This window comes from Lynx rufus, unplaced genomic scaffold (genome assembly GCF_022079265.1).
Source record: "Lynx rufus isolate CCGP_SWC_20201006 ecotype Redwood Valley unplaced genomic scaffold, mLynRuf1.p SCAF_7, whole genome shotgun sequence".
NCBI classification, from domain to species: domain Eukaryota; kingdom Metazoa; phylum Chordata; class Mammalia; order Carnivora; family Felidae; genus Lynx; species Lynx rufus.
The window spans coordinates 50,537,490-50,556,263 of NW_025814889.1; positions in this window are offsets into that span (position 1 = coordinate 50,537,490).

Below are 18,774 nucleotides of genomic sequence, written 5' to 3' on the forward strand. Positions count from 1 at the left end.
CAAAATCAATGTACAGAAATCAGTTGCATTCTTATACACCAATAATGAAGCAACAGAAAGACAAATAAAGAAACTGATCCCATTCACAATTGCACCAAGAAGCATAAAATACCTAGGAATAAATCTAACCAAAGATGTACAAGATCTGTATGCTGAAAACTATAGAAAGCTTATGAAGGAAATTGTAGAAGATATAAAGAAATGGAAAAACATTCCCTGCTCATGGATTGGAAGAATAAATATTGTTAAAATGTCAATACTACCCAAAGCTATCTACACATTCAATGCAATCCCAATCAAAATTGCACTAGCATTCTTCTCAAAGCTAGAACAAGCAATCCTAAAATTCATATGGAACCACAAAAGGCCCCAAATAGCCAAAGTAATTTTGAAGAAGAAGACCAAAGCAGGAGGCACCACAATCCCAGACTTTAGCCTCTACTACAAAGCTGTAATCATCAAGACAGCATGGTATTGGCATAAAAACAGACACATAGACCAATGGAATAGAATAGAAAGCCCAGAACTAGACCCACAAAAGTATGGCCAACTAATCTTTGACAAAGCAGGAAAGAATATCCAATGGAAAAAAGACAGTCTCTTTAACAAATGGTGCTGGGAGAACTGGACAGCAACATGCAGAAGGCTGAAACTAGACCACTTTCTCACACCATTCACAAAAATAAACTCAAAATGGATAAAGGACCTGAATGTGAGACAGGTAACCGTCAAAACACTAGAGAGAAAGCAGGAAAAGACCTCTATGACCTCAGCCGCAGCAATTTCTCACTTGACACATCCCCAAAGGCAAGGGAATTAAAAGCAAAAATGAACTGTTGGGACCTCATGAAGATAAAAAGCTTCTACACAGCAAAGGAAACAATCAACAAAACTAAAAGGCAAGCAACAGAATGGGAAAAGATATTTGCAAATGACATATCAGACAAAGGCCTAGTATTCAAAGTCTATAAAGAGCTCACCAAACTCCACATCCAAAAAACAAATAATCCAGTGAAGAAATGGGCAGAAAACATGAATTGACATTTCTCTAAAGAAGACATCCAGATGGCCAACAGGCACATGAAAAGATGCTCAACATCGCTCCTCATCAGGGAAATACAAATCAAAACCACACTCAGATATCACCTCACGCCAGTCAGAGTGGCCAAAATGAACAAATCAGGAGACTATAGATGCTGGCGAGGATGTGGAGAAACAGGAACCCTCTTGCACTGTTGGTGGGAATGCAAAGTGGTGTAGCCACTCTGGAAAACAGTGTGGAGGTTCCTCAAAAAATTAAAAATAGACCCACCCTATGACCCCGCAGTAGCACTGCTAGGAATTTACCCAAGGGATACAGGAGTACTGATGCATAGGGGCACTTGTACCCCAATGTTTATAGCCATTAGAAAGAAGGAAATCCTTCCATTTGCCACAACATGGATAAACCTTGAAGGTGTTCTGCTAACTGAGATAAAGACAAATACCATATAATCTTATTTATATGTGGAATCTAAAAAAAAAAAAAAGGAACTGGTAAAAACAGAGTAGAATGATGGTTATTACCAGGAGCTAGAGGGAGTGAGGGGGACTGGGGAGATGTTTAAGGGTACAAACTTACAAATAGTAAATAAATAATTTCTAGAGGTCTAATGTACAACATAGTGAATAGAGCCAACAATCCTGTATTATAAACTTTAAAGTTGCTAAAAGACTATATCTTAACTGTTCTTAACACAAAAAGAAATGAGAATATATGGCATAATGTGATTACTAACACTACTGTAGTAACCATATTATGATATATAAATGTATCAAACCAACAGGTTGTATTAAAGTTACAAGATATTATATGTTAATTATATCTCAAAAAAACAAAGAGTAAAAAAGAAAAATCAAATTTTTTGGGGTCTAAGAAGAGGAAACTGAGCAAGACCATGTCATTCCTTGCTGCTTGTTAGTAAGTACTTTGAGTAGCAGAGAGCTCATGGGAGGCCGGTTAAGCAGTGACCAGGATGTATCCAAGTGTTGTGTGTGGGTTACTATTCTTATAAGGTGGGTGGAGGGAGGGAGTAAAGCGATGGGCTGGAAGGAGGAAGGACCCTTTGGGATGTTGAACACTGAGTATATAGGTCTAAGTGAAGAAGTGAAAAGAAAGAATGGGACTAAAAACATAAGAGAAAAGGAAAAAAAAACCACGAAGCAAAATTTGGGCAAATAATGGAACCAATGCATTGGAAACAATGCAACTTTGGCATTTGTTTAAATATACCTTTCTTTAACAGACAGAATGGAGGGAAGTATTTGTGAAGAGAAAGAGACATTTAGAAGCGTGTTGAACTAACATGAGAGTAGGGGCACCTGGGTGGCTCAGTTGGTTGAGCGTCAGACTCTTGATTTGGCTCAGGTCATGATCTCATGGTTTTTGAGTTCAACCCCACACTGGGCTCTGAGCTGACAGTGTGGAGCCTGCTTCAGATTCTCTGTCTTCCTTTCTGTCCCTCCCCCACTCGTTCTCTCTCTCTCTCTGTCTCTCTGTCTCTCTGTCTCTCTGAAAATAAATAAACATTAAAAAAAATTTAAAAATGTGAGAATATTCTCACTCAATAGCTTTTATTTTCTCTATAAAATAGGATGTGAGAAGGATGGTAATCATTCAACAGTTCCTATTGGGGAAAAGGACAGGTGACAAGGTAGAGTGAAGTTAGGGTCAAATGAATCTATCAATCATGTTCTCAACACTGTGCTCAACAATGTGCTAGGTGCTGTAGGGGATATAAAATATGTATGATGTGATTCCTGTCCTCAAAGGGAAACACACACACACACACACACACAAATACCTATGAAGATAAGGAAGTCTTTACAAGGTAAATTATTATTTGCTGAAAAGCATAAAAAAGTCTTATGGAAGAATGGTGGGGGGGGAGTGGGTACAGAAACTGAGAAAAACCTCTTGCATTATTTGAATAAACAGAGGATCAGATTGTAGAAAAAAACAGATGCCATCTTAAGCTGGCATACGCACACCAGTTAGTTGGGAGATCGTCGGGTAGTAGAGGAAATGCCTGATGGGGAGAGGTAAGCAACATGTCCAAACCAATAGGAAAGAACCAGAGTATATGTTAACCAGAGTATATGTTAACTGGAATTAAAATAAAATAAAATAAAATAAAATAAAATAAAATAAAATAAAATAAAATAAAATAAAATAAAATAAAATAAATAAAATATAAAATAAAATAAAATAAAATAAAATAAAATAAAATAAAATAAAATAAAATAAGAAAGGAACCAGAAAGTAGAGTGTCCGTAGGAAGGATAGAGATGCGTGAAGGTTAACTAGGTATTTACATGGAGGATGGAGAAGAGCATGCAGATAATAGAGGTAGAAACCTAATAATCCAGAAAACTTGCATCAAACCAGATGTGAGGCTTTGCATAAGTAACACCGGTGCCAGAATGAGAGAAAGGAATGAATCTGAGAGATATTCTGAAGGAAGATTTGCTAAAATAATGTGACAGAAGGGATATTGATAGGGAGTAAGAAAAAAGTAAACTGAGATTTTAATTTTTTACTTCTGGGGGATAAAAAATGATAGTAGTGCTGGAATATTGGGGAAAGCAAGGCAGTTCTGAGGTGAAAATTGCGTTTTAGTTTGGGGCTTTTTGAAGTTTGGGAGGATAACTCTGAAGAGATGGTGGGAGACTATGGTGGGAAAGTATAGAGGTTTATAATTTGAATTATTACCAAGGGGTCATAAAATGAAGTTTGGGGAAAGGATCAGCTCACTGAAAAAGTGTGTGCAGACACAGAGGATCAAAGAATTAAGATTTCAGTCTCAAGGGCCATTTCTAGTTAGCAAGGAAGAGCAGGAAGTTGAGCCTGATAAGGAGGCACAGTAAATGGTCAGACAGTATGGGGACTAATAAATTGACATGTTCTGAAACAGAGTGAGAAGAAAAATTCAAGGAGTAAAGGATTAATTGCAATAAAGGTTGTGAGGAAATACAAATAGAATTGATAAAAGTCCACCAAATTTGACCGAGACAAGACAATTTTAAACCTTTCAGAGATCAGTTTCATGAAATGGTACAAGTAGAAGAGAATAAAGGTACCAGGCAAGGAGACAGTTGGTATATAAATATGCTCAATTCTTTCCAAAAGAGAACATATTAGAATTTCTAAGAGTGTCCTGAGGAAGTGTTTTAGAGATCATCACTGAAATTGATGGAGTGTTGCACTAGGCCCTGTGGGCCCCTCACCTCTCAGTCATCCAGAGCAACTCCATTTATATTGTATGTGTTTGTATGCATGTGTGTGTGAGCACATGTGCTTCTGAGTATGTGTGTTAACAAAAGCATATAGATTTAGGGGTTGCATTTGAAGAGGTGCTTGATGCTAAAATAAAATATAAAATTCAATAATATGTTCTAGAAATTTGGCAATTAAGGATACATGTGTGCTAGAAAGGACAGCAGGGTAATTTTAAAGCAGGATATTAATAACTCCCAATATGTTAGAGAAAACTAGCTGTGAATTCATACATCTTTCATTTTAAATATTGGATCTATTTATTAGCTATGTATATGAGTTACATAACCTCTGTTAACTTCAGTTTTCTCCCACTTAAAATGTATACAAAGGTATTCTCTTCACCATGTGTTTGTATGAGACAGAAGTAGGCACGGATACTACTATCTTTTGTCTCTAATTTCCATTTCAGTGAATGTGGTTTACACACACCCAGGTGTATAGGAAATGAAACTTCATATTCTATAAACTTAGTATCTATCTTGAACTTCCATTCCTATTGGCAGAAAACTTGGTCTCATTTGAATATTTAGTTAGCTGAACTCAATTGTCCTGTGGTTTTTTTTTTTTTCCAGACATTTCAGTTTTAAGCCTAAATAAATGCATGGTTTACCTTTCCACATATTCTCTCTAGTGCAGCATCCAAGATGTCATGGATGCCTCCTGGCTTCCACATCAGGCATTTAGTCCTTGGTCAGCTTGTTGTCACTGGTATCCATTGGGGTTTGCCCTCTGACCTCCTCCTGAAGCCCTTGTGACCCTGTATGCAGGCACTGGCTGATGGGTGAATGCATCCTGTTCCATCTTTTGACGCTGATGTATAAATGCACCATACTCCATCTACTGCTGAATGGCAGCTTCTCACCCTGGCCTAAAGTCTCCTGTTTGTTCATAAACTATTTCTACTGCTGAATACATTTGCCTGCCTTTTCAGGGCCATGTGAAAATGTGAGTCTCTCCTGGCAACATGCCGAGGTTTGTATCTGTTTGGGGTGTTACCGGGGCCTCCCCCGCCCCGCCCCGAACTGGCACCTGATGCTAATGTCTAGCCATTGTTGTGCCACTTCTCAGTTTCCCTATTAGGTACTTTTCTCTAAGACATAATGTGTTTCCAGACTACACTTTGGGCAGCTAAACTCCATTTTTGGATTTACAAACCTACCTGGGGTTTCTCTGCTGATCCCCTCTAGGAAACAACATGGAAGAGGATGCAGCTTACACGGTCCTCTTACAAATCCACACTAATGGTCAAAACCTATTACTCTTGTTCTTCTCACCATGCCCTTGCTCCTTTCCTCCTACCTGTAGCTTCTAATGTAGATCAAGGCAGAATCCTCCTTGTACCTGGTCCTGCATATTTTTAAAAAATCTCTTGACCCTCAGCTGGATCTATGGTAGGTGAGATGTCCTTGGATATTTTGCTACCTTAGCAATCTTTGGGTAACCTGGCCTTTGATGGTGCTGGATGAGTCAGCTTAACAAAGGCCTGTTAAGCTTCTCTAGAGAAACTGGAGCCAAGTCTGATGCCAAGTGATGGCTCTGAAGTGTCTGTCCCTGAATATTGGATTTTGCTTTGTTTTGTTTGTTTTTACATCAAACTATTCACACAAGCATGGCTCAAGAAGGAAATGAATTAACTCAGAACTTGGAGATTTGAAAGGTAATTAATTATAGGTCACCATGATGGCAGTGTGGGTCATCCTGTCCACCTGGTCTTGTCATCCCAGTATTATCTGGTCCTTCACTCAATTTTTTAGGCACAGCTATGCTAATTAGGTTGCTTAGTAATCGTTCAAATGGAATATCCCTACTGGATTGCTTTTAATTCAGGTATAGTTTCCTGGTAAAGTCATCTGATACCAAGATAGCTGAGAAAACTGCCTTAAAAGCTTCCCTCAGAAAAGGGCATGGAGACTGATGGCTATCCTGAAGCTTCCTGGCCTACACCTCAAAATTGAGATGCTTAGTTTCTTATTTGGTTTGTGGGAACCCTATGCACACATGTGGATGCACATGCGTGCATGTACACACACACACACACACACACACACACACACACACACTCCTTTGCACATATTTAAGCAGTGTAGAGTCATCGTCCCTGATGGTGGTAGAGCCCTGAGCCTTGGGAACAACTCAATATCAGACTTAATTCTAATTGACTGAAAAGTCTGTTCTGCAGGACATCCAGGTGACTAAGGATCAAATTCCTCTCTCTGCAACAAGTTTTCTAAATCATACTGCTAGCTGGATTGTTCTTGGTCTCTGTCTCTGTTTCTGTATCTGTCTTTCTGTCTGCCTGTCTCTCTCTGTGAGAGGAGGGCATTGAGAGGATGTGACTTCTGGTTGACCCACAAGCTGGACCTGGGAAGTCAGAAGCTCCTTACCTCCTTCCCTGTCCTTGGAATATATGTCCTGCCCACTGTTCCCATTTCACTAGGAGCCATTTCAAGGACACAGCCTTGAAAGCACAATGTGGTTTTGAGACATCATGACTAAACCTCATTAGGGCTGTATATAAACTTTTAATATTTTGGCAAGTGTGTGCAAATATCTACTCATTTCGCAACTGCCCAGGACAAGCCTCATATGTAAATGCCCTTTCACATTAAAACTACCACTTACCAGGGGCGCCTGGGTGGCTCAGTCGGTTAAGCATCTGACTTCGAGCCTCTGGGCGGACAGCTCAGAGCCTGGAGCCTGTTTCGGATTCTGTGTCTCCCTCTCTCTCTGACCCTCCCCCGTTCCTGCTCTGTCTCTCCCTGTCTCAAAAATAAATAAACATTAAAAAAAAACAAAAACAAACAAAAAAACTCCCACTTACCAGTGTGGAGTGGCTTCTGTGTACAGGTGTCAGTCTCAAATTTCACCCAGGGAACTCTCTCTCTCTTTCTTTTGAGACTGGCTCAAAGACTAACTCAATAGGATTCATACTGGCCCATAACTCTACAATTGTGTAGGATTCATGCTAACTAAACAAAGTTTATGATCTTGTATCACTTAGTAGTTCTTTTTCATGAAATAGTCATCTGCCTCTATTATCCAAATGCAGTTGTGTAACTAGTAGGGATATTGCTCCATAAAGATTTTCAGTACTCACTTTCCTCATTGTTCTAGATTTGGGGGAAAATATTGTCATGGACTCCCTAAGTTTCTTCTCCTGAAGGACCACCAGTGCATTTAAACTCATGTGTGTCAATGACTTTGGATTGTGTAAGGTTCATTTTAAATCAATTTTGTAAAGACCACAAACTTAAGTATGTTTAAACATTGAGGATAAGGCAACAGAGGCATGAGAAAAATGAGAGGCAGTTGGAGTAAGCTTCATCCCAAAGGAATTATGAAGGTACACAAGCTAGTCTTCAGATAAGTGGGCTCGTTTTCACACACAAAAAGGATATTTTCCCTTCTATAACTGGAAGAAAGATTAAAGAAAAAATGGGAAATCAAGATTGAGGTAAAGTCAGAGTATTGAGGGCTCACTCACTGGATAGTTTCACCCTTCTTAGGAGAGAGAAAGTCAGAACGAGCTTTGCTGTCAAACTGAAACATTTTATATTTGGCATGACACAAATGATAGCCCAAACCATCACAATTTCCTGCCCCTGTGTTACACAACACTGAGCAAGTAAAAGTAATTTAATTATGTGCTCCAAAAAATTCTTTCTACTGGAAGATAAGCTTATAACCTAATGAAAACAGCTTACTTATCAGGACTTAAGTTTGCTCATGAACACTCAATTCAGGAATTTGTTCTTGCTTTTTCACCAGTTCAAAGCTACAATATCATAAACTCAACCCAATTCCAACCAGTTCTCCACCTTTTGATATTTGCCTTGAAACCACCCAATCCAGACCCTAAAAACCTGTAAGTCCTCATTTGGAGGTGCAACTGAGTTTCTGTCAAAGTGATGTTAACCTTTTATGAAGTAGATCTTGGAAACTGCTTTATCAACAAATGGGTTCATCTTGTGGTCTTTTACAGGGTCAGTGGTCAACTCAGACTGAATTTCAATTGCTAACTAGTAACTAAAAGCAATTCATTTTACTAATTCCACATATCAAATGTTCACAGATCCAAGGTTTCCTCCAATAATACCTACATATATGGATTTCATACTAATGCAAATAGAACTCATGAATGAAGCAGTAATGCATTTATGGATTATGCTCACATATTCTGAATTTCCTCATAAGTCCTGCAAGGTGTTTATTATGAACTACCTCTAGGTTTTACACATGTAAAGACTGAGACATGTGCTTAGGTCTCCTTATTGGGATGCTATCTATTCTATACTTACTATCTCTATAACCTTGGATACTTTCCTTATCTTCTCAAGGCTCTAATTTCTTCATTAGTAAAATGGGGGTAATTACTATGTATCACAGTTATTTGGAGGATTAAAGGGGTTCAGGTAGGGAATGATCATGAAATAATCCCTAGGAAATGATATAAATAAAATTAGTGTTGGTTCCATTCTTCCATTTGTATTCTTCCTTCTTCAATGTGGAGGTGTGCCATATGCTGAAAACAAGCATAACTAGTCCTCATTTTTTCCATAATACTGGGCAGAGAATCTATGGAAGTCAAGGCTCTGCACATTCCCACCACCCAGAAAATATTCCACTGTTGTTAAGGCCATTCTCTCTGTGGGAGAGAAGGGCAGAATTTCAGCACTGATTTAAGGAAAAGCAGTAAAATGTTCTATGGCTCCTTAACTACTGGGAAATAACACCTCTACCATTCTAATTTAATCAGAAGCTACAGAATATAATGCTCTTTTCTGGTAGTTGGTATTTCCTATCATATGTAGTATTATTTATAAATACTTAGAATTTGGAGTACAAATAACTTGTAAATGTTTTAAAACCCAAATTAAGAATTTTTAAAAATTCAAAATAAGAATTAAGAATTTATGAACATAAATCCTAATAGCTCTTACATTTAACTTATGATGGGTTAATAGCCATTGGGAAAAGTTGACTGTTGCCATATTTTCACATCCCAGTTTTAGAATGTTTTTTGTAGCTGAATTTTCTCTTTTTTTCCTTCTCTGTCCATTTGTATCCATCTGCTGTTTTTTCCCAAACACACATCTGTGCCTGTACACACACACACACACACACACACACCTGTCTTTCTTCCTTTCCATGCGTTCATGTCACTGACTTTTACAGAATCTATGCTTAGGCAGTCTGGACAGCAGCAATCTAAAGACAGATTCCATCAAGCTCCTATCTGTTAGAACCTGCAGTGCTTGCATTTGGATTCGATATCTAACAATAATGTGGTATTTTATAAACATTAGTGAGGATGATTTTGCACTGGTCAGCAAAGGTGAAAAAATAGGTGCTTTGGGAAAACAAATAAAAAAGGAATTGGATCTGTCTCAATAAATTGCACAAATTATAAATATCCCAAAGATGCAGCCGCTTACTCTGGCATAGGAAAATAAAGCTGACAATTACGCTTTAGAATGAATAGGTGAGTAATATGATAGCTAAAATTTTTCCTTACAATCTTTCTTTTATTGAGTGCAGCACTGTATTTGTTTATTAAACAAAGTTTCTGTTTCATCTGGCCATTCGATTCTTCAGATACTATTATAATAATGCCAATTAAGATTTGCATTCAAGTCATGATTCTTTTCTATTCTGGTTTGTGTCTGCAGATACACTTGTTCCATTAATTTAAACATAATTATAGAATAATCTTTCACAAATATTATAGCTAATAACATTAGGGCATTTATAAATTCTGGTCCTTCATTTATACACATTAAAATTTCATTTTAAATTAAAGAACTTTTAATATTTGAATATATTTTAAGAACATCCTCTAGGGTTTCTAACATAGTGTGCACCAAAGCCCTAGAACTGGCCATGTTTGGTTGGGATTACACGACCTGGATAAAGTCAGAAGAAACTTGAAAGGAATTATTTCTGACTTTAGCAAGGCAAAACTCAGTTTGATTATGCACTACACATTCTTCTTTGGTTTTAGAGATCGGAACCTGACATTTTACTCAGGCTGGGGTCTGAACAGAGTTTCGTCTAATGGGAAAACTGACAGTCCTTTTAAGTTTTACAGGTACATGCTGTAATACAGAAACTCTATGTACAGAAATTTTCAGTTACAAAATTGATAATTCAGGACATTGTTTTGACATGGATTAATGGAATTATCGTATCAGAGGACTTTTATTCTCCCCATCGAATAGAGGGTGCTAAAAATCTGCTGCTTAAATCAACACTCAGGGCAAATGTAATCTTCCATTACTTTATTTACAGTTGTATAAGTTCCAACAAATGTGAATGTGCAAAGTAAATTTACTGCTGTATTTGAGGGACTGTCTTTTATTTTTGAATCTTTTCCAACATTTAATCTACATCAATCTTTTTTATTTCTTTATGTCAGCACTTTTTATAAATTCTTATGAAACAAGGTCTCATAAACCAGAGAAAAGATGTGTTGTTCTGTTGTATAACATTGGGTAAGAAAGTTGGTACACTTTACTGTTTGGAACAATGTGGTCTGTTAGATTAAAATGCTATTTCTTTCTTTTTCATGCCTCTAAAGCAGTGTCCTAAAACATTAACACAAAACTTAAGAAACTTTGCACAATGTTGATTATTAATGTTAGTTTTGTTAGATTTTCATTAGATATGTCATTTTTAAGCATTCTGGCATTTATAGAAGTAATTTTATTAAATGTATGGAATTAGACATCTACCTTCGTAATTAAAGCCAACGGTTAATTAAATTCAACAAACATGTACTTCATCAATGTCTTTTTAGAAATACTTATATTTCTACAAAGCAAGATCCAACTGTATTTCTCTAAAAATATCCTATAGTAGTTTTGCAACTTAGTCAATGTATTTTAACCTCATACGCTGTGATCTTCTGGTTTACTTAAATGGATACTTCTTGGGATCTTCTGGATTACTTAAATGGATAATTAGGTTTATTTTTCCCATTCATCTTTCTGAGCTATATTTCCATATTCTCAGTTTATTCCCATTCCATATTCCTAGGTTATACTTTCTGTCTGCCCTTAATGATCAGTTATACACCTTCTGCACTTCCACAAATGTCCTAGTTTCAATGGTAGGATCATCTATTTTGGATGTTAGGACCTTATTAAGATGGCTAAGATTTATATATTACAACAGAAATCCTCCCTCTTCCTTCTTCTGATTATTTTCTTATTTTTTTTTTCTGTACACCTACACTTCTTGCCTACTTCCAGCTGTGAATAAACACAGACATAGATAAACATTGTTGCTGCACGACCTTTGCCCAGATGTGATGGTAGGTGGATGACACTGCATTGAGCAAATGGAGAAACTGCTGCTCGGATCAGCACTCACTTACGAGGAAAGATCATTTCTCCTTCCTTGCTATTTAGCCAAGCATTTACTGTGGGGATTTCCAAAGACCCAGTATTAGGGTTTCTGTCAGAAAGTTGATGGTCATACACACATATCTAGAAAGCAAATAGTTTTAAGTCAAAGGGCATAACTCATTGCATCCATTCCATACATGTTGTTAATTTAAGATGTGCTTTCTATTTCAAAAGGTCAGGAAATATCAATTTGATAGCTCATTCTTGTTGTACCTAATATTTTCTTTACTTTACATGCAAACATATCCAAAAGCCCAAAAGGGGCAAAGGAAAATCATGTAAATTGTCTGATCTTTGTTCAGTGCAAAAGCTGAATTTAGCAGCTCTGCACATCCAGCTTCACAGAGAAATCAAACATCACAGAAAGTTTTGCCTTGCCGAATGGCCTTTCTGGCCTTACTGCTGGACAATGGAAAGACAGAAAGGAGCCATGAAGACGGAGAGCAGAGATCATATGCCCTGATTAAGAGTCCTTATCTTCTGGTTACCAGAATGTGGTGCTGGAGCTGGCCCCTCCTTGTTCAGGAGAGCAAATTGTGAACATCTTTTTCCAATTCTGAATTTAGTGATATTATGTTGGTAATGTGAAATCAGCATGATGGGAATTTTTACACAAAAGATATTGGCAAATTCTATAAATCAAGGATTTTTTTTTCTTGAGGAGCCAATTGTTAACCATTTACCAGAATACCATGGGTTACCTCTTTCATTAATCTAAATTTACTGATTATTTTAATGTGTGATATTTATTATTGATAATTTGAATATAGTGGGAGAAGATACCTATACATTGTTCCGTATTGTTTATGAATATTTTCCTTTGCACAAGTCAGATCATTCCATTCCTATCTTTTTGCATCTCAGTTTTCTCACTTAAAAATATACTTGGTGGGGCGCCTGGGTGGCGCAGTCGGTTAAGCGTCCGACTTCAGCCAGGTCGCGATCTCGCGGTCCATGAGTTCGAGCCCCGCGTCAGGCTCTGGGCTGATGGCTCGGAGCCTGGAGCCTGTTTCCGATTCTGTGTCTCCCTCTCTCTCTGCCCCTCCCCCGTTCATGCTCTGTCTCTCTCTGTCCCAAAAATAAATAAACGTTGAAAAAAAAAATATACTTGGTAAGATCTTCATAAGTTGATACATACATATCTACTTCATTTCATGTTAACAGCTACATTATAATCCATTGTATTCAAAGTTTATTTCCTAAGTCCCTTTAGATGAAAAAAAAAATGGGTGGTTTCCAGTTTTTAGTTATAAACAATACCACGCTGACCGGTTTTTTCCCCACACTCTACTTTGTATAAGGCATTTTTCTATACCTACAGAAGTGAAATTGCTGTCAAAATGTAAATGCATTTTAAATTTTGATAGATATTGTCAATTTGCACTCCCAAAAATATGAATACAATTTGGCATCACTTAAAGTATCATTTAAAACCGTAACTCTTTTCTTTTCTTTCTCCTTTCTTTTCTTTTCTTTTCTTTTCTTTTTTTTTTTTTTTTTTTTTGAATGGGCAGCCTAGATCAGATTTGAGAATGCACTGTTAGGCATGTACTTTTCATCCTTTCAAGAAGATATTTCTAGAAGGAGAATAAGAATAAAGACAAAAGTATCAGTATTCTTTTAAATTTCAGTAAATTATGAAATGCTTAACTATGTATCAAGCACTATCAAACACAAGATTCTCAGCCCTCAGTACGGCTGACAGATGTGTTCTCTGACCTCACAGAGCTTACATTTTAATAGGAGAGCCAAACAAAGGAAGTCAAGTGTATTTGACAATCTATCCACTCCATGTATTTGCTGGGTCAATTCTTCTGTAATACTCTTATCTGCTCTTTGAAACCTGTTCTAAACCTGTTGGCTCAGATATGATCCCCTCCTTCACCATCCTGGGGATTCTCTCTTCTTCTTTTATGTACTGCATCTCATTTCCCTTTTTCGTAGTGTTTTCCCACATTTTTGATGCAGCACATCCTCCCATAGCTTCTTGAGAAAGGTTCATGGATAGCACATTTTTGACACTTGGCTGTGTTAAATGTCATTATTTTCCCTTCATACTTTCCCTTCATGTATTCCAGCTTGGTTAATTCTGGTTGGAAATAAATTTCCCTTTAAATTATATACAATTTGTTCCACTATTTTCTAGCTCTCATTATTGCTGTTGGGCAATCTGATTGGTGGTGTATGACCTGCATTTTCTCTCTTAAATTTTACTTTTTTCTTAAGTACTCTGCAATTTCCAAAATGAAATATTTTAGAGTGGCCGCTTCTTCATTTATTTTTCAGAGTGTTTGGTAGATCATTTCAATCTGGAAATATATCTTTGAGTTCCAGGAGATGGAATACCAGGAGTTGGCCAGTAGAGCAGTCTTTTTCAGTGCAGGCCATAAGGACACTCTAAAAGGAATTTAAAAATAGTATGAAAACTGACTAAAAGATGCCTTGGTTTGATGGCCACGTACCAGCAATTCTCTTCCAAATCTTCTCAGTTATTAACAATTGTTGATACTGTTAACCTTTTTTTTTAATGTTTACTTATTTTTGAGAGAGAGTGTGTGTGAGCGGGGTAGGGGCAGAGAGAGAGGGGGAGGGACAGAGAAAATTCTAAGTAGGCTCCATGCTGTCAGTGCAGAACCCAACAGGGCTTGAACTCAAGAACCCTGAGATCATGACCTGAGCCAAAATGAAGAATCGGACACTTAACCAACTAAGCCATCCAGGTGCCCCGGTACTGTCGAGTTTTAATAATGTATATGTAAGCTTCAAATGAGCACATTTGCACTCTTTATCCTATATTAAATATTGTATTCTGCATGGAGGTTAATGTGAAGAACACCTAGGTATAGAATCAGCTCCCTCCCTCCCAATATGTGCAGACAAGCTACACTTATTCATTTTGAAGGTAAGTTTACAAGGGTTCAGAATTATTTGAACTCCCTGGGTGTAGTTTCTGTTTCCAGTCCCTATCACATTACATACTCCTGTCATTCTTTGTGACCACTGGAATTTTTAATTTGGAGTTTAGTTTTAAAAAGTGAAGCAGAGTGCCATCTGTGATATGTAATACTTTTTTTTTTTAAGTGCCGATTTAAGTTCATATGATTTACCAGACTTAAATAATATCTGGTAAGTTGACATTTATTCTTCTTTTTAAATTTTTATTTACCTTAAAATAAAATGAATCAGGAAAATGGTTACTCATTATTATATGATTCTTACAAAATACAAATGTACTAATTACAGGAAGGTGGTATTAAAATGATGTGTTTCAGGTGTCAGTTAAACTAGGTATGCCAATGATTTTGTAAATAGTTTTGTATTGTTTTCTTTGATATTTTCTTCACTTTTCTTTTCTTTTTGGAATTCTTTTTTAGATGTTGGAGTCCCTGGGTTTATCCTCTTATTTTCTTATCATTCTTGTCTTATGTATTATATCTCTTTTTGTCTTCATTCATTTTCAGAGAGATTTATTTTTTAAAAAAAATTTTAAATGTTTATTTTTGAGAGAGAGTGAGAGAGCAAGCAGGGGAGGTTAGAGGGAGAGGGAGACACAGAATCTGAAGCAGGCTTAGAGGTGTCAGCACAAAACCTGACATGGGGCTTGAACTCAGGAACTACGAGATCATGACCTGAGCTGAAGTCTGATGTTTAATCCACTGAGCCACCCAGGCGCCCCTCAGAGAGATTTCTTAAAGTCTTTATTCCCACCCTTAATTGACTTTTAAAATTTCTACTCTCACAGTTTTAATTTCCAAGAGCTCCTTTTTGTTCTCTAATTTTACTTTCTTTTTTTAAAGATTTTTTTTAAAGTTTATTTATTTTTTTGAGAGGAAGAGAGAGTGTCAGCAGGGGAGGGACAGAGAGAGAGGGAGAGAGAATCCAAACAGGCTCTGTGCTGTCAACGCAGGGCTTGAACCCACAAACTGTGAGATCATGACTTGATTATATATAATATATATAATCCAGTATTATATATAATTCATGTTTATTTTATATGTTTTATATGTTTATTTTATATGTTTGTTTTACTTTATTGATAGCAAACTGTTTTCATTTTCTGGAAGTTATGTATATCTAGTATTATATATAATATATGTTTATACATATATATATAATATATGTATTTTTTACCACTCTAGAATAGTAATTATAGAATTTTTTCTTTTAAGTGTTCTTCTGCTCCCTAACTTGCATCTATTTCATTAGTAATCATTTCAATTTGTTTGGCCTTTTTTCTCTGTTCATGTTTGAGGTTTTCCTAAGTTGTGTAGCAATCCTTGTCTCTCCATTCATGTTTAAGATTGAAATACTAAAAAGCTAATGTTAAGGCCAATGTACATAAGCAGAGCTTATTTATTAGCGGTATCCCAGTAAGAAAGCTGAAGAAGAACCTAGCTGCTTTGTCAGTGACCTCAAATTGTCCTATATGTGACCATTTCTCCTTAGTTGGTCAGTTTCCCAAAGAAGAGTCTTTTAATTCTGTGTTAGTAGGTGTGGAGAAATAGAAAAATGAGATGTAATATGAGGTCATCCAACTTTCTGAAAGCTTCAGGTATAAAAGGGGTGGGTGATGTTTTTGCCTGATGTCCCCAGACTCAAGAAACTCTTGTCATTTCAGCTCTCCAGAAAAATCTTGCCTTTTGCTAGGCTATGCAGTCTGGGAAAGAGGAGATCTGAAGTCTAACTGTTTAGACACATTTCTAGTAAAATCCATCTGTTTTTAGCTCCATCTTCAACTGTTCTTCTAGTTCTTCTCGTTCTGTGGTGAGCATGATCTTGTTTCTCACTGGTTTCCTTTCCTGAAGGCATTCAGCTTTCACACCCTCAGCTCTAATTCGACCATGGGTGATCTATCCTTTCAACATCTGCAAAATTTTGTTGACGTCATTCTGCTGAAATCTCTTTTCCCTTTCCCCAGCCCTATTTTAAGTGTGTGTGTGTGTGTGTGTGTGTGTGTGTGTGTGTGTATAATTCTGTTATACTGTCATTTTACGGGTTATTATAAGATAGGAATGATAAAGATCTTGTTAACTTAGCAATGTTTAACTACTGAGCTGCCAGGCAGACAGAGCACAGTTTTCAGTGAACGTCACCAGCTTTTGGGAATGACAGAGTAGATGGTGCTGTGGGAAATGTGGCTTGAAGAACATGTATACATACCCCTTCCTGTACTACAACTGAGAGGCTCCTTTTGTTCTCTTAAAATTCCCTGCAGTGGAAAACATTTTCCATTTAACTGAAGGAAACTTTTTTTTAACTTTTTAGATTTACTTATTTTTGTTATGAGTTACCTCACTTTAAAAAATTTTACAAGAAAAATACAACCATGTATAGATTCTTACATTCCTTGTTCTAAGCTATTTTTTATAACTGTGATTTCATGATACACACAAAAAACTTCCATGCTGTTCCACCATCTTGGCTTCCCTCTGTGATTTCATGATATGCAGTGCTTCATAATAATTTTCTCATGTTCACTGTATTATTAGTATCATTTTTAAAGTTTTTTAAATTTATTTTGAGAGAGAGAGAGAGAGAGAACAAACATGTGCATATGCAAGTGGGGTAAGGGGAGGGAGAGAGAGAATCCCAAGAGGGCTGTATGCTGTCAGTTCAGAGCCCAATGTGGGGCTTGATCCCACGAACCATGAGATTGTGACCTGAGCTGAAATCAAGAATCTGATGTCCAAGTGACTAAGCCACCCAGGCACCCCAGTATCATTTTTACTTACTGTAAAATAAATACTAATAGAAAAGAGTGCATATATACAATTTAAAGACAAGAAAATAAACATTCATGTACCCATTCTGTAGCTTATGAATTAGAACATATTTGTATTATATTATTGGCTAGATAATAAACCCCTTGAGCCTGTATTGTATTGGATACTTAGGTTTGCCAGGTATTTTAAACTTGTGTAATTTATTACTTAATTGACTGTTTTGTTTAAAATGTATTATTTAATTTCACCCTCATAAAAGTGATGTGAGATAGGTACTAGCTAACATTATCCCATTTTACTTATTAGGAAATGGAGGCTTAAAGAGGCTAAGAAATTGGAGCAGTTAGTAAGTGGAAGGTATGTGGAAAAATATAGATATACATATACACACAAAAATACACAGATACATCCAAGAGGCAAAAGGCAAAACTAAAACTCTTTTTTTTTTTGAGAGTGCGAGTGGTAGAGGGAGAGAGAATCTTAAGCAGCTTCCACGCCCAGTGTGGAACCTGACATGGGGCTTGATCTCACGACCCTGAGATCATGTCCTGAACATAAATCAAGAGTCAGATGCTCAACTGACTGAGCTACCCAGGTGCTCCTAAAACCCAGTTATTGAAGATAGAGAATTTAACATAAGGAACTATTACCTAGGTATAAAAAGAAAAATCTAAGTTGTAAGCAATAGCTACCACCTCTAGAACTGAAAAAAATAATGGAAAGATATTAGAATTATTACAGCCCAGAGACTTAAAGAAAGGTCTTGGTAGTCCCAACAACCAGATCTATGAGGAAGAAGCATTGCTCAGCTGGTTTCAGTATCTCTGACCATAAAGGAGGGGTCCCCTTGGCCTGGGACCCAGAACTCTGAGGAGCAGGTTCTTGCCAAATGCTGGTGTCTCAGTGGAATGTTGATAAACGTGATTCTCCAAGTACGGAGAAAAACTGCAAATTGGATTCAGCAGCTGCAACAGGTTTAGCACTGCTGCTCTGTGGGTGAAAAAATGTTGCTGGAGTGATGCTCACAAGAACTACCTACACAGGACAGAAAGTAAACAGTAAGAGGCAAAGAGATTTCCCTTCTTCCTCCTCTAGGCTCTTAATTTCCCTCTATCTCCCTCTATTGGCAGAACCTAGCATGGACCTACCTGACAACATAAAAGTGTGGCTGGAGGAATCTCAGTTTCAGCATCACAAAGTTGACAATAGAAGGATGGACTTGGAAGATGATAGGAAATACCGTAGTAGCTGACATATTGGTGCAAAAGCTTAATTTGTAATTGAGGTAAAACTTGTAGAAGGTGATATGCATTATGCTGAGACCAAT